Genomic DNA, 14209 nt, shown 5'->3' with positions numbered 1-14209 from the left:
GTTATTACAAGCGGTTAAAATTTGGCTATCAAAAAGATTTTCCATGAAAGATTTAGGTGAAGCATCCTGTATACTGGGTATTCAGATCTATAGAGATAGATCTAAAAGGATGTTAGGATTATCGCAATCTAGATACATTGGCAAAGTGGTAAAACGGTTTAGCATGGAAAATTCCAAGAAAGGTTTTGTACCTGCATCTCCTGGAATCTCCCTCTATAAAAAGATGTCTCCCCGGACTGATGAAGAGAGGAAACGCATGAGTCTAATTCCTTATGCCTCGGCAGTAGGATCGATCATGTATGCAACCTTTAGAGATAGAACCCCGAGTCCAGCTTCGCCCATCTGTGGAGGAACCCCCTAAGTTAGAGCTCAAACCTCTACCCGAAAATCTAGAGTATGCCTACTTAGGGGAGAACGAGTCTTTACCAGTTATCATTTCTTCTGAGTTGACTACCGGTCAAAAGGAAGCTCTCTTAGCTGTTTTAAGAGAGAATAGGGAAGCCATTGGATGGACCATGGCTGATATCAAAGGGATTAGTCCAACCATTGTTCAACACCGAATCCATTTGATAGATGATGCCAAACCTACTAGAGATGCTCAACGTAGGTTAAACCCAGTGATGAAAGAAGCCGTTAGGAAAGACATTCTGAAATGTCTCGATCATGGGATCATTTATCCCATTTCTGATAGTTCATGGGTGAGTCCAGTCCAAGTTGTTCCAAAGAAATCTGGGATCACCGTGATCCAAAATGAGGCTAATGAGCTGATTCCCACTCGAATCCAAACCGGATGGCGAGTTTGCATTGACTACCGAAAGCTCAACTTAGCCACTCGGAAAGATCACTTCCCTCTTCCTTTCATTGACCAAATGTTAGAGCGTTTAGCAGGACACGAGTTCTACTGTTTCCTGGATGGATATTCAGGTTACAATCAAATCCCTATCGCTCCAGAAGATCAGGAGAAAACCACCTTCACTTGCCCGTATGGAACATTCGCATACCGACGCATGCCTTTTGGCCTGTGCAATGCACCGGCCACATTCCAACGTTGCATGATCAGTATTTTTTCCGACATGGTAGAGCGATTTCTCGAAATTTTCATGGATGACTTTTCCATTTTTGGTGACACATTTTCCCAATGTTTGCATCATCTTAAACTGGTCCTAGAACGGTGTAGGGAGAAAAATCTGACTCTCAATTGGGAGAAATGTCATTTCATGGTCAAACAAGGCATTGTCTTAGGACATGTAGTTTCCAATAGGGGAATCGAAGTGGACAAAGCTAAGGTAGATCTCATTTCCAATCTCCCTCCTCCCAAAACTGTCAAAGATGTCAGATCGTTTCTTGGTCATGCTGGTTTTTACCGACGTTTCATCAAGGATTTCAGCAAAATTGCTAGACCCTTGACCAATCTCTTAGCCAAGGATACATCATTTGTCTTCTCTCCCGACTGCCTCAAAGCTTTTGAATATCTGAAAAAGGAGCTAACCACAGCTCCTATCATTCATGCACCGGACTGGACCTTACCATTCGAACTGATGTGTGATGCATCTGATTCTGCGATTGGAGCTGTTTTAGGACAACGGTTTGATGGAAAACCGCATGTGATCTACTACGCCAGTAGGACTCTGAATGATGCCCAGCAAAACTACTCTGTCACAGAGAAAGAGTTTTTAGCTGTAGTCTTTGCCTTAGAAAAATTCAGGTCCTACCTCATCGGTTCCTTAACCAAAGTTTTCACTGATCATGCCGCACTAAAGTATCTTTTGACCAAAAAGGATGCTAAAGCACGGCTCATTAGATGGATTCTCCTTCTTCAAGAGTTTGACATTCAAATTCTTGACAGAAGGGGAACAGAGAACCCCGTAGCAGATCACCTCTCTCGACTCCCAAATGCACCAACATCAACCGTTCCAATCAATGAACATTTTCCAGATGAACAACTCCTAGAAATCCAATCTGTTCCCTGGTTCGCCGACATTGTGAACTACATAGTCATGAACCAGATCCCTTCTCATTGGTCCAAACAGGATAGATCCCGTTTTCTCTCCCAAGTAAAATACTTTTACTGGGATGATCCATATCTGTTCAAATACTGTCCTGATCAGATCTTTAGGAGGTGTGTTCCCACTGAAGAAACTAGGAGTGTTCTATCCTTCTGTCATGAGCAAGCTTGTGGGGGCCACTTTGGCCCGAGAAAAACAGCTGAAAAAGTTCTCCAGTCTGGGCTATATTGGCCCACTCTCTTCAAGGATTCATTCGAGTTTTGCAAAACCTGTAACCGCTGTCAGCTTTTAGGGAAGGTCACTAGAAGAAATATGATGCCCTTACAACCCATCTTATCCGTTGAACTTTTTGATCTGTGGGGTATCGATTTCATGGGACCATTTCCAAATTCCTTTGGAAATGTCTACATTCTAGTAGCCGTTGAATACATGTCAAAATGGGTTGAGGCGGTAGCTTGCAAAACTAATGACAACAAGGTCGTTGTCAAGTTTTTGAAAGAGAACATTTTTGCCCGGTTTGGAGTACCTCGAGCGATCATCAGTGATAACGGTACACATTTCTGTAACCGTTCTTTCGAGGCTTTGATGAGGAAATATTCAATCACACACAAATTGTCAACTCCTTATCACCCCCAAACCAGTGGACAAGTAGAGGTCACAAACAGGCAGATCAAACAAATCTTAGAAAAAACAGTTAACCATAACAGAAAAGATTGGTCTGTAAAATTGTGTGATGCTCTGTGGGCGTATAGAACAGCTTTTAAGGCCAATTTGGGGATGTCACCATACAGATTAATATTCGGAAAAGCCTGTCACCTACCAGTGGAGTTGGAACATCGAGCAATGTGGGCAATAAAACAGTTAAATTTTAACTCAGACTCGGCAGGTAAAAACAGATTGCTCCAAATAAATGAGTTGGAAGAAATTCGGAATGATGCATACATAAACTCAAAAATTTACAAAGAGAAAACAAAAATTTTTCATGACAAATCAATTTTGCGAAAAAATTTCTCTCCAGGACAGAAAGTTTTATTGTACAATTCAAAATTGCATCTTTTTCCGGGAAAATTAAGATCAAGATGGACTGGTCCATTTTTTGTTAAACAAGTTTTTCCACATGGAGCTGTCGAGATAGAAAATCCTAAAAATGGTAATATTTTTAAAATAAATGGTCAATGTTTGAAACCATTTTTAGAATTTTCTACGCTCGGAGAGGAAGAGGTGTTGGTTCTTCATGAACCTCATTATCTATAAAAAAAAAACTAATTTTTCTTTTGTTAAAAGAAAAGTTCTTTTGTTTCTTTAAAAAAACAAAAAAAAAACATAACAAAAATTTGAATAAGTAACATAGGTTTAAAAAATAATAATAAATAAATAAATAAATAAAATAATAATTACTTACAATTTTTCCTCTTATTTGATTTCTTCATCCTCATACTAACAGTAATTGCAGATCCTTATCATCATTGTCAATCGAACAACTGTAAGTTCTCTAATTTTATCTGTTTTACTTTGTGCTTCTGCGAATTTGCATTGAGGATAATGCAAAATTTAGGTGTGGGGGTGAGAAATACATATTTTCCTCTTTATTTTACCTTTTTAGTTATTTTTTTCTTTTTGTTAAAAAAAATTATAAAAATATTGTCACTTGCCAAATTAATAGAGTTAAGTAATAATTGATCAAATTGATAGATTTTAAATTTTCTAATTCTTAGTTAGTGACATATTCAAGTTCACCTTTTATGATAACTCCAAATAAAATTCTTAAGAAATGATTTTTCAACTAGTATACTTTACTTAAGTCTTACCTTAGATTTTTAATTAAAAATAATGAAATTTTTGCATGCTTAACTTAGAGTTGAAAATATTTTTTCAAGTTATCTTGATTTACACAATTTTTTTTAAAGACTATATATACTTACACATATATATATTTAAAAAAAAACTAACCTTATAAAAGAAGAGTGCGAAAAATGGGCACAAAAAAAAACTCTTAAATTCAAGGTGATTCTATCTTATAAAGCCTAAGTTGACTGAGTAATTAAGCCCAAGGAGTATCTCTATACTTAATGACCTAAGCCCAATTGGGTTGGGATTCATTGGCCCAAAACTCGTTAAATGGTCACTTAGAAAGCCCGTTAAAATAGAAAACAATCGCCAAGAATTAGAGATTGGAAAAAATATACATTTATATAACACTAACAACTGTTTTTATATATTGTTGTTTTGTATATATGGTCTTGAAAAACAATTTTTAATCAAGAGACTTGAAAGTTATTTAAAACAAAGAGTTAGCATGTTCTTTTCAAAACTTTTTAATTAAATTTCTAAGATTTGACTTGGTTTTGTATTGCTATAATGAAAAAGATTATCTAGGGGATTTACATTGGAGTTATATATAAAAACGTTTTCTTGATTATTAACTAGCTTCAATTAGAATGTTTAAATATATCAAGGAAATTCTGCTATTTCTAACTTATTTTAACTTGGCAAGTTGACCGATTTTTGTGGGTATATTCACTGCAAACCCTCACGAGACTACAACTCGTCCACTAGGGTAACTTAGGGGTTTAAAGGCTTGTTGTATACGCTAAATACAACCGCAATTCCTGCGAAAGTGAGTTAGGATTTTCTTTTTATTTTCTTTGCTAGAGGACTAGTAAAAGTTTAGGTGTGGGGGTATTTGATAATCATATTTTATTACAATTTTATATCCTCATTATCTATTTTACATGAATAAATATACTATTAATAATTTTTGTTAGATTAGTTTGCACATAAATGAATGGAAATATAAATAAATATTATTAAACGTAAAAACCCCTCAAAAATCTCTCTTCTCTATTTTGTAGTATTTTTGAAGCCAAAGCCCATCAAGAAAATAAATACAACAAGAAAAGCAATGGAATGGACTTGGATGCAAAGAGTGGAATGGAATGGACTTTTATGCAAAGATTACAAAATCAAACATGTGGAATTATTTGCTAAAGTTACAAATTTATGACCAGACTTGCTGGAATGTTAATGAACTGGACTTGATGTTATTTTGAAAATCACATGGGCTGATGAATTCGGTGGAGAGAAAATCACATGGGCTGATGATTTTCAAAATGCAACTGGGCCGAAAGTCATTTTGATTTGTGGGCCGGACTTGATTGTGGACTTTGGACATCTGCAGTGGCCGAAAATCAATTGGACCGGACGTTGTTTTAAAAATCAAATGAAGACAAGCTGCTACAAATTGGAACTTGATTTTTATTTAACTTTGAAAATCAAATAATTCAAAGGTGGAGATTGTTTCTTGGGGCTCAAGACAAATCCAATGGCTCATATTCATTAAAAATTACTATAAATAGGGGTAGAGAGTGAGGGGTTAGGGGGTGAAAAGTTTTGTAAACTCCTTTTGGAGAGGAGGGCTACTCTTAATTGAGAAGGCCTTCCAAAAATTGTAACTTTAGTTGCAATTAATAAAAATAATTTTTTCCTCTTTAAATTTGTTCTTTCTCCTCTTTGTTGAATGATGAGGATGGAGATGAAGAGCAATTTGAAGGTTTGCATTTCTTTTCTCTTTTATTTCTTTTTAGTAATTTCTTTATTATTGCTTATTAGTTAGATTTAAATTCATGCTTGTAGTATAGATTTACTTTCTTGTCTTTTTTATTTTCTTTTTGCACTTTAATTTGTAGAGTAGATTTATTTTTCTTGCATTTAATTTCTGCAATTTATTTTGTAGTTTAGATTTTTATTTTCTTTGTAATTAGATTTATTTCTTGTTCATAGTTTAGATTTTTCTTTTCTTTTTAATTTTGTAATTAGTCTTCTTTTTCTTGTTTTTATTTCTTAAGATGTGAATTTAATTATTGTAGGAATCTTAGAATTGTATGAATCTAGTCTAATTTCTTTTATATTATATGAATTATTCTCTTGCACTTAAAATGTTCATGTTTAGGATAACCAACTAGAGAACTAATCGGTAGAAGAAGAATTTGATAATCTATGCTTTCCTTAAATGGTTTGATAGGTTATGCTTATGAATTCTAGGATTATTATCATGTTGTTGTTCTTATCATGAATAGTAATTTTGACTTAGATGATAATTTGATAGGTTACACTTTCCTTAAATGGTTTGATAATCTATGCTTAATAAATCTAAGTTGAAATATGATAAAAAGAGAATAGTTTGTATTTTGTAATTGAAATTGGTTAGTGGATTATATTCTAGATTTCTTACCTCTTTTGAATCCTTCATCTTAACTTTCTTAAATTTTCTTTTCATTCTTGGTTTTATTTCTTGATTTTATTCATTCATCTTTCTTGCCTTGTGATTTCATTTATTCTTTAATTCTTCTTTCTCTCCTCTAAAAATCAATTTATTATTTTTTGCAAATATTCACAACAATCACTCATCACATTCACACTTATTCTTTATTCCTAATTGTCACGCACAAAACATAAGAACCATTTCTAATAATCTCTTAAAATCACTTTCCTCGTGGGATCGATATCTTTTTATACTATAACTTGATAAATTGTGCACTTGCAATTTTGGTACATGTTTATGCCGCATCATAGACTTATTGACGGGGCGAGAGCTTGGTTTTGGAGCATTGTCGGCTGCACAAATGCTGAATTTGATCTCCCTTTAGAAGTGGCACCTTTACGGATGACCTTCCTGTATTGCAAGTGGTTGATAGCCCCTAATATCGTCACTCGACGTAGGAGAATATCAGACTCAGAGGAAGAGATAGCTCCACGGCAAACAACAGAAGTGACCCGTGAAGCTGTGATGTCGCCCCGAGGAAAAGAGGCTGCTGAATCTTCAAGAAAAGGAAAGGAACCGGCCCTCCTAACTGGTAGCGAAGAAGAGTTTGATTCTGAGGAAATAGAAACCTCTGAGGAGGAGGGTGAAACTGGTTCAAGTTCCGAGGGTGCAACTGGTCTTCCTGATTCTTTCTTTGAAAGAGGACTTGTACGCTCTTCTGTTGCGCCCACCCAACCACATAATGCTCCGAAAAGAAGGAGGGAGAGAGTCATTATGACTTATCCTAACCGGATGACGGTAGAGGTTCACAGTGGGGATGAAGAGGATGAAGTGCCTCTTGCTCGTCAGCAAAGGTCGCGACCTTCCACTCCAGCTCAAATCCAAGCCCTTCCCGGAGTTGAAACGCACCAAATATCGTCACGAAGGTTCTGGAGCCCAGGATGAAGCGTGTCCACTGAAAAGACGAAAGAAAGTTGTTTCTAAGCTACATGTTCGTCTTCCTGCTTTAGAGGAGACGTCTGATCGTAGTGCTTCTTCTGCCGAACAAGGTAAGCATTCGTCTTTATCGCTCTCACACTTCTTAACGCTCAAACTCATTCTATGTTCAACTTCTGTAGGGAGTCAAGAAGAAGGAGAATTACCAGCTGACGCTGCTTCTCCCGGAGGCATAGAGGTTGAGGAGCCCGGCTTTGTCCAACAAATACAGGATGCTCTGAAAGATAAAACAGCTGGTGTTCCACCAACTTCTGACGTTGATCCATCTGCTTCAGACAAAGGTACTGATCTTTCCCCTTTCAGAAGAGAAATCCGAGAAATGAATGAGTCGGACCGTGTGCCTCCTCTAATGACTTGTGCGCTTTGTCTCCTTTTAGTCAAACTAAAAGAAGCGGGTGCAGGTAGTGGAACTCTCGAATCCGTCCTGATCGACAAAGGTAAAATTAATCTTCGTCTTGAGCAAATTCGTTTAAGTTTGTATGTTGTTTATGACTCTATACGTTCTGTAGATGCCATAATGAAAGAATCTGTTGGAGGAGAAGCCACACATGCAACAGAGGTCGAGGAATTCAATGAGCATCATCTCGATCTTGATCTCTCTGAAGGCGACCATCAGAATATCTCCGATTTATTATCAGGGAAAATTTCTGGTGCAGCCACAGAATCCACCGTTGGAGTCGAACGGAGGGTTATGACCTCGTACCATGGGCAGGAACTGAGGTTGATTTGCAATCGTCAATTCTTGAATCTCAACCTACTACTCCTATGGACCCCATGATGATAGAAGTCACTGTCACCCCCCAAATTAGCCCTGTCGCTACAAAAGCGAGACCGACTGAAGAAGCCGGTACATCAGCAGATGTTGTGCCCAGAGCTGGTAAGTTTCACCCATAATTTGTTTTGAATTTATGATCAGCATTCCGTCATACTTATTGTGTTTCTTTTGTTGGTAGAATCCCCTCCTAAGGAGCCTCTCAACTTAGACCCAAAGTTCTCTGAGGTTGAGATTGAAAAATCTTCTGACGTAGCTGGTACGTCAACAGCTGCTATTCTTGAACCAACTTTGACTGTTCAGGAAACCGTACTACCCCCACTGGACAAGCAGGGTCTTGTTGAAGGTTCTTCTTTTAAACTTAGCATGCTTCAGGTTGCTGTTATGTATGCATATATATGTTCTGTACTAACTTATTGGTCCTCATCGCAGCTTCTTCTTCATCATTATCAGACCGCATACAAGCATTATTGACGGATGAAGACCTGGATAAATCTGTCATTTGTTCTGATCTCCAAGGCTTTGTCTCTTTTTTGAACACCATGATCGATCGCATTCTCTTCAAAGGGTCACCTTTTGAGAATTTTAAGAGACCTCTTGATCACTACATATCGAAAATTAGAGAGGAAGGATATGGTGAGTTAGCCGATTCGCTCAGTGCTTATTTGGTCGGCTTGAGGCGACATGTTGAACTTCTGAAGGATTTCCGCACCAAAGGCGTACCCTCCTATCTCGCTTCTCACATGGACTCCAGGTTGCAAGTGTGGCGTGATTCTCAAAAATCTGCTAACTCCGAACTCCAAAAGCTAAGAGCCTGCAGTAATCAACTTAGGGTGAGTGTTGGCAGAAAAACACAAGCCAAGGTCAATCGGTATCGGGACTTAGAGTCGAGTCGAGCTGAGATAGCCCGCTTGGAAGAACAACTTGCAAAGGCCAATGATGCTCATGAAACTTTGGAGTCTGATTTGGCAGAGATAACTCAAACTGAAGAAAGCTTATTTCAGCAACTGAATATTCAGGATCAGATACTTGTTGAGAAGGAGCGAAAGGTCGCCGAACTTCAGAGTGTTGATGAAGAAGCTTTCAAAGTTAAATTGACAGCTGAGCTTGAACAGGCTTATGCGTTAGAGCTTTCGAAAATTGAAGATCAGATTCGTCAACATAAACTTTTGTAATTGGAGAACATATATTTTTGTAGCTTTATTTGAACGCTTTTAGTCAATATAGTGAACCCTCTTGCTCATTAAGATTTTATTATGATTACTCATTCTTGTTTAGAATAAATAAACATAATACTTATAGGATTTTTGGCAAATCCTCAGCCATCAACGGATTTGATATGTCTTTACCGACTACCGTTTGAGTCGGGCTAGTATGTGAATTATCTAGATCCGTTTCACATATAACGTTGGGCTAAAAGAATTGAACTTTTTTAAGCTTTAAACTATAATGTTGAATATGTAGGCTACATGTGTTAGATGTAGACTTATCTCTAATAAGGGATAGAGATAACATCCCCCATGTGTGAACGATATGGATTTTAAAATGTAAATAGGTTGTGTTTCCTATGTAGGATAACAAACCCGATATTATAAAGAAAAAATTGGGTATTCTATCTTTTAATCTCTTGTTTGTTGGTAGAGATAAACCCAAAATCGGAGAGAAAGAATTCTATATTCTATCTCCTGGTCTCTTGTTTGTTGGTAGAGATAAACCCAAAATCGGAGAGGAAGAATTTTATATTCTATCTCCTATTGCAAAAGAAACTTAAAGTGGGATTTCCACTTAAAGAATCTGGACTGGTTTGAATAATCCTAACTGTCATAAGGTTTGATTATTCAATTCAAAAGTGGATCTTTTGTTCGCAAAACGAATCGAAAAGAGATTTTGATTGTGGTCCTAACTGTAGTAAGGTTTGACCAAGTGAGAGTTTTGAGACGATCCTAACTATAGGAAGGTTTGATCGCTCGATTTGTGGGCCTCTCATTCATTCCAGGAATCGAGAGGGGATTTTAGCTTTGGTCCTAACTATTTAAAGGTTTGACCAAATGAGCAGTGGGGGTTGGAATGATTTTAATCCATGACGGATTTTGATGTACACTTCGTCGATTGATTTGACCGGTGAGGAGTTTTGTGAGGAAAGATTAACTGTTTACAGATTTGAATCTCATCTCAACAAAAGCTGTAAAAGAACTTTATGATAATCAAAAACATATTATTTGAAAGATCAGTTTCATATGTAGAACAATCAACTGATCTCGGGTTATCCCGAAATATCCTATACAGGATTCTCTAGGAACTTCCCGTTCTGCATAGGTTATCCCGAACATATTACGGATAATATTTTTTTAGGAACTTCCCATTTATTGGCATCATTAATTTGCTGCCATCTTGGGTAATCAGGAGGTAAGCACCGTTTGAATAGACTGTTTCTATTACAAACGGTCCTTCCCATTTGGGTTTGAATTTTCCTTTCTTCTTGGAGTTAAGGATCATAGGCCGTCTTTCAGCTAGGACCAAATCTCCTTCTTTAAAACTCCGTTGTCAAACCTTTTTGTCGAAGGCTCGGGAAATTCTGGCTTGGTAGAACTCAATATGTTGTTGAGCTTCTAGGCACTTTTCATCAAGCATCTTGAGTTCTTCGAGACGTTTCTGATGTTGTTCTTCGGTTGTCATTTGTGTTGCGAGAGCAATCCTAAGAGATGGAATTTTTATTTCCAAGGAAGAACGACTTCACATCCGTATACCAACGAGTACGGGGTCACTCCCGTCGGTGTACGTACCGTGGTACGATAGGCCCATAGAGCTGCGCCAAGCTTGTCATCCCAATCTCGTTTATTAGTTTTGACAAGTTTTGACAAGAGCTTTATGATTGTTTTGTTGAAAGCTTCAGCCAATCCATTTGATGTGGGATTGTAAGCTGTCGACGAAATGTCCTGAATTTTGAACTTCTCGCAAAACCTGATGAAGGCATTGCTGATGAATTGAGGTCCGTTATCATGTATGATTCGTCTTGGGACACCATGCTGGTAGATGATATGGTGTTTGATGAATGCAATGACGTTACTCGTTTTAACTTCTCTGAGCGGAATCGCTTCAGCCCATTTGGAGAAGTAATCGGTGATTGCTAGGATGAACCGATCACCTTTGACTAACGGGGGATTTATAGGACCAACAATATCCATTCCCCAGGTCTCAAACGGCCATAACGTTGCTGATGGGTGCAGATGCTCTGGAGGCTGGTGCAGATAATTTGCATGCAATTGACATGCTTGACATCGTCGGGCGTAGTCAGCTGCATCCTTTACCATAGTTGGCCAATAATATCCGATTCTCCTAAGTCGGTCGCAGAGTTTAGGACCGGGTTGATGTGCACCACATATCCCCTCATGCGCCTCTTTGAGTGCTTGTTCTGCTTCCTTATTGGATAGACAACGGAGTAATAGACCGTCGTACGATCGCCGGTACAACATTTACGATTCAGCGTTGTAGTAAAATCTCGGTGCTCTCCGCCGAATCGAATCCCTTTCTTTCACGTCTTCCGGTAAGATACCGTGTAGGATATAATCAATAATAGGAAAACGCCAATCTCGAACTTCGGATTCAACTCTTGTTGAATATGCTTCTTTGGCAACCGAGTCGTAGATCAGAACAATAAGTTGGTGAGTTCTTACTGTAATTAATTGTTCTGTCTCGGGAGGTTGAGCCAGAGATACAGACAATGCCGCCAACGCGTCTGTGTATGCATTTTGGAGACGCGGAACGTACTCGATGAAAAATTCTTCAAACGAGCTTGCCATTTTGATGGCCACCTGGTGGTATGGAATCAGGTCTCGATTTCTGACTGCATACTCTCCTCGAATCTGATTAACTACCAATTGAGAATCTCCAAAAGCTTCAAGGTATTCGACCCCCAGCTCTTTAGTAAAATTGAGTCCAATTATTAATGCGTTGTACTCGGCTACGTTATTAGAGCATGGTTCGGTCAACGAGTAAGCTCTAGGTAAGACATGCTTTCTCGAGGAAACTAAAACGACCCCCACTCCTGAGGAGATTTTAGATCATCCGGGCACGCTCGCCACGTTGGTTGCTCGGGAAGCCCCATCGAAGTACAATTGCCACACTCGTTAATGTGAAGTGACATTAACTTCGTGAGTTTCATCGGGAAGATCGTCATACAACTCCACTACATCTTTCGTAGGATTTTCCGCCAAAAGATCGTAAATAGCTCGTCCCTTAACTGACTTTTGTTGTTTGAAATACAGATCATATTGCGATAACAGTAGAGCCCACCTGGCTAAATGCCAATTCATGGAGGCCGGTTGGGTCATGAATACCCGGATTGGGTTTATGTTGGAAATGACATAAATTGTCTGTCCAACCAAATAATGTCGCATTTTTTGGATTGCGAATACCAAGGCGAGGCATTCTTTCTCGATCATTGGATAACGAGATTCAGCTCCAACCAGTGTGCGACTCAGATAATATACAGCTTGTTCGTGACCATTATCGTCGTCTTGTGCGAGTAATGCACTTAACGAATGGCTCGTCGCTTTGACATAGATCAAAAACGGTCTGCCTGATTTCGGTGCAACGAGAACAGGTGGATTCGCCAGATATTTCTTAATATCTTCGAATGCCTTTTGGCATGCTTCGTCCTAAACGAACGACACGCCTTTCTTCGCGAGTTTAGAGAATGGTTGACATTTTCCAGACAAATTCGATATGAATCGACGGATATATGCCAATCGACCTTGCAACCCCCTGAGTTCTTTAAGATTCCTCGGGGGTTGCAATTCATATATCGCCTTTACTTTATCAGGATCGATATGAATACCTTTTGTAGTGACGACAAATCCAAGAAATTTACCGCTGGACATTCCAAAGAAGGACTTAGTTAGATTCATCTTTAACTGGTGATTCCTCATAAGATCGAACATCGTCTTCAAATCTTTAATGTGGTCGTTTTTATCACGGCTCTTAACGACCAGGTCATCAACATAGCATTCAACTATCTTCCGAAGGTGCTCTTGAAAGATCTTTGTCATTGCTCGTTGGTACGTAGCACCGGCGTTCTTCAAACCGAAAGGCATAACAGTATAACAAAAGACACCAAGGGGTGTTCTGAATGCTGTATGTTTTTCATCGCCTGGGTGCATCTTGATCTGATTATATCCAGAAAATCCATCCATAAATGACATTCTCTCGAACCCGCAAGTGTTGTTAATAATGACGTCCGTGATCGGTAAGGGGAAATCGTCTTTAGGACATGCGGTGTTTAGAACTCTAAAGTCAATGCAAATTCTGATCTTTCTGTTCTTTTTAAGAACTGGAACGATATTGGCCAACCATTCAGGATGTTGTTCTTCTCTGACAAAACCCGAATCAATTAATTTCTTGACTTCAGCTTCTATTGCCTCCATAATCTGCGGACGAAACCGTCTTTGTTGTTGTTTGACAGGTTTGGCATCCGGTTTAATGTTAAGGCTATGCATTGCTACATCTGGGTCGAGTCCCGGCATATCTTCGTAGTTCCAAGCGAAAACGTCGATATACTCTTTAACGAGGGCGATTAGTTCTTCTTTTTCATCCGCTGGAAGATCACCGCTGATAAATATAGGCTTTGGGTTAGCTTCGTCACCCATATTAACTTGGACTACTTTATCTTCGGCAGGAGGTTCTCTTTGCTCAAATCTATCGTCGTATTGGATATTCATGTAATGCATCCATGGATCTTCCCAAATAGGCAACTGATCGTCTTCTTCGGTTGTGGAAGGATCAACTGTCGCCATATTCGACATTAGGGCTTTGATGCCCACTCCTATTTATTAGTTGGCTAATAATCTGTTGACCATATTCGTCATCAGATGATGAAGCATAACCCAGACCCCTTTTATGACTGTAATAATTATCCGGTTTTCCTTTTGGTACGTAGGTTGAACGGGGTGGAACCCTAACACCTTGACCAAAATGAAGACCTTCACCGAGCGAGAGGTTATAGCCTTGGCTCGTCATGTAACCATTCGCTTGTGAACTGTACCGAGAGAAATGCCGCCCGGGTTCTTCATCATCCGAATAAGTGTCTAAGAAAAGATCTGGAGTCGGGGATGTTGGCCTTCTTGTTTTGATGATGATTTACAAACAATTTACTACTAATGTTGTTTGTCTAGTATT

This window comes from Asparagus officinalis, chromosome 1 (genome assembly GCF_001876935.1).
Source record: "Asparagus officinalis chromosome 1, Aspof.V1, whole genome shotgun sequence".
NCBI classification, from domain to species: domain Eukaryota; kingdom Viridiplantae; phylum Streptophyta; class Magnoliopsida; order Asparagales; family Asparagaceae; genus Asparagus; species Asparagus officinalis.
This window is presented reverse-complemented; position numbering follows the sequence as displayed.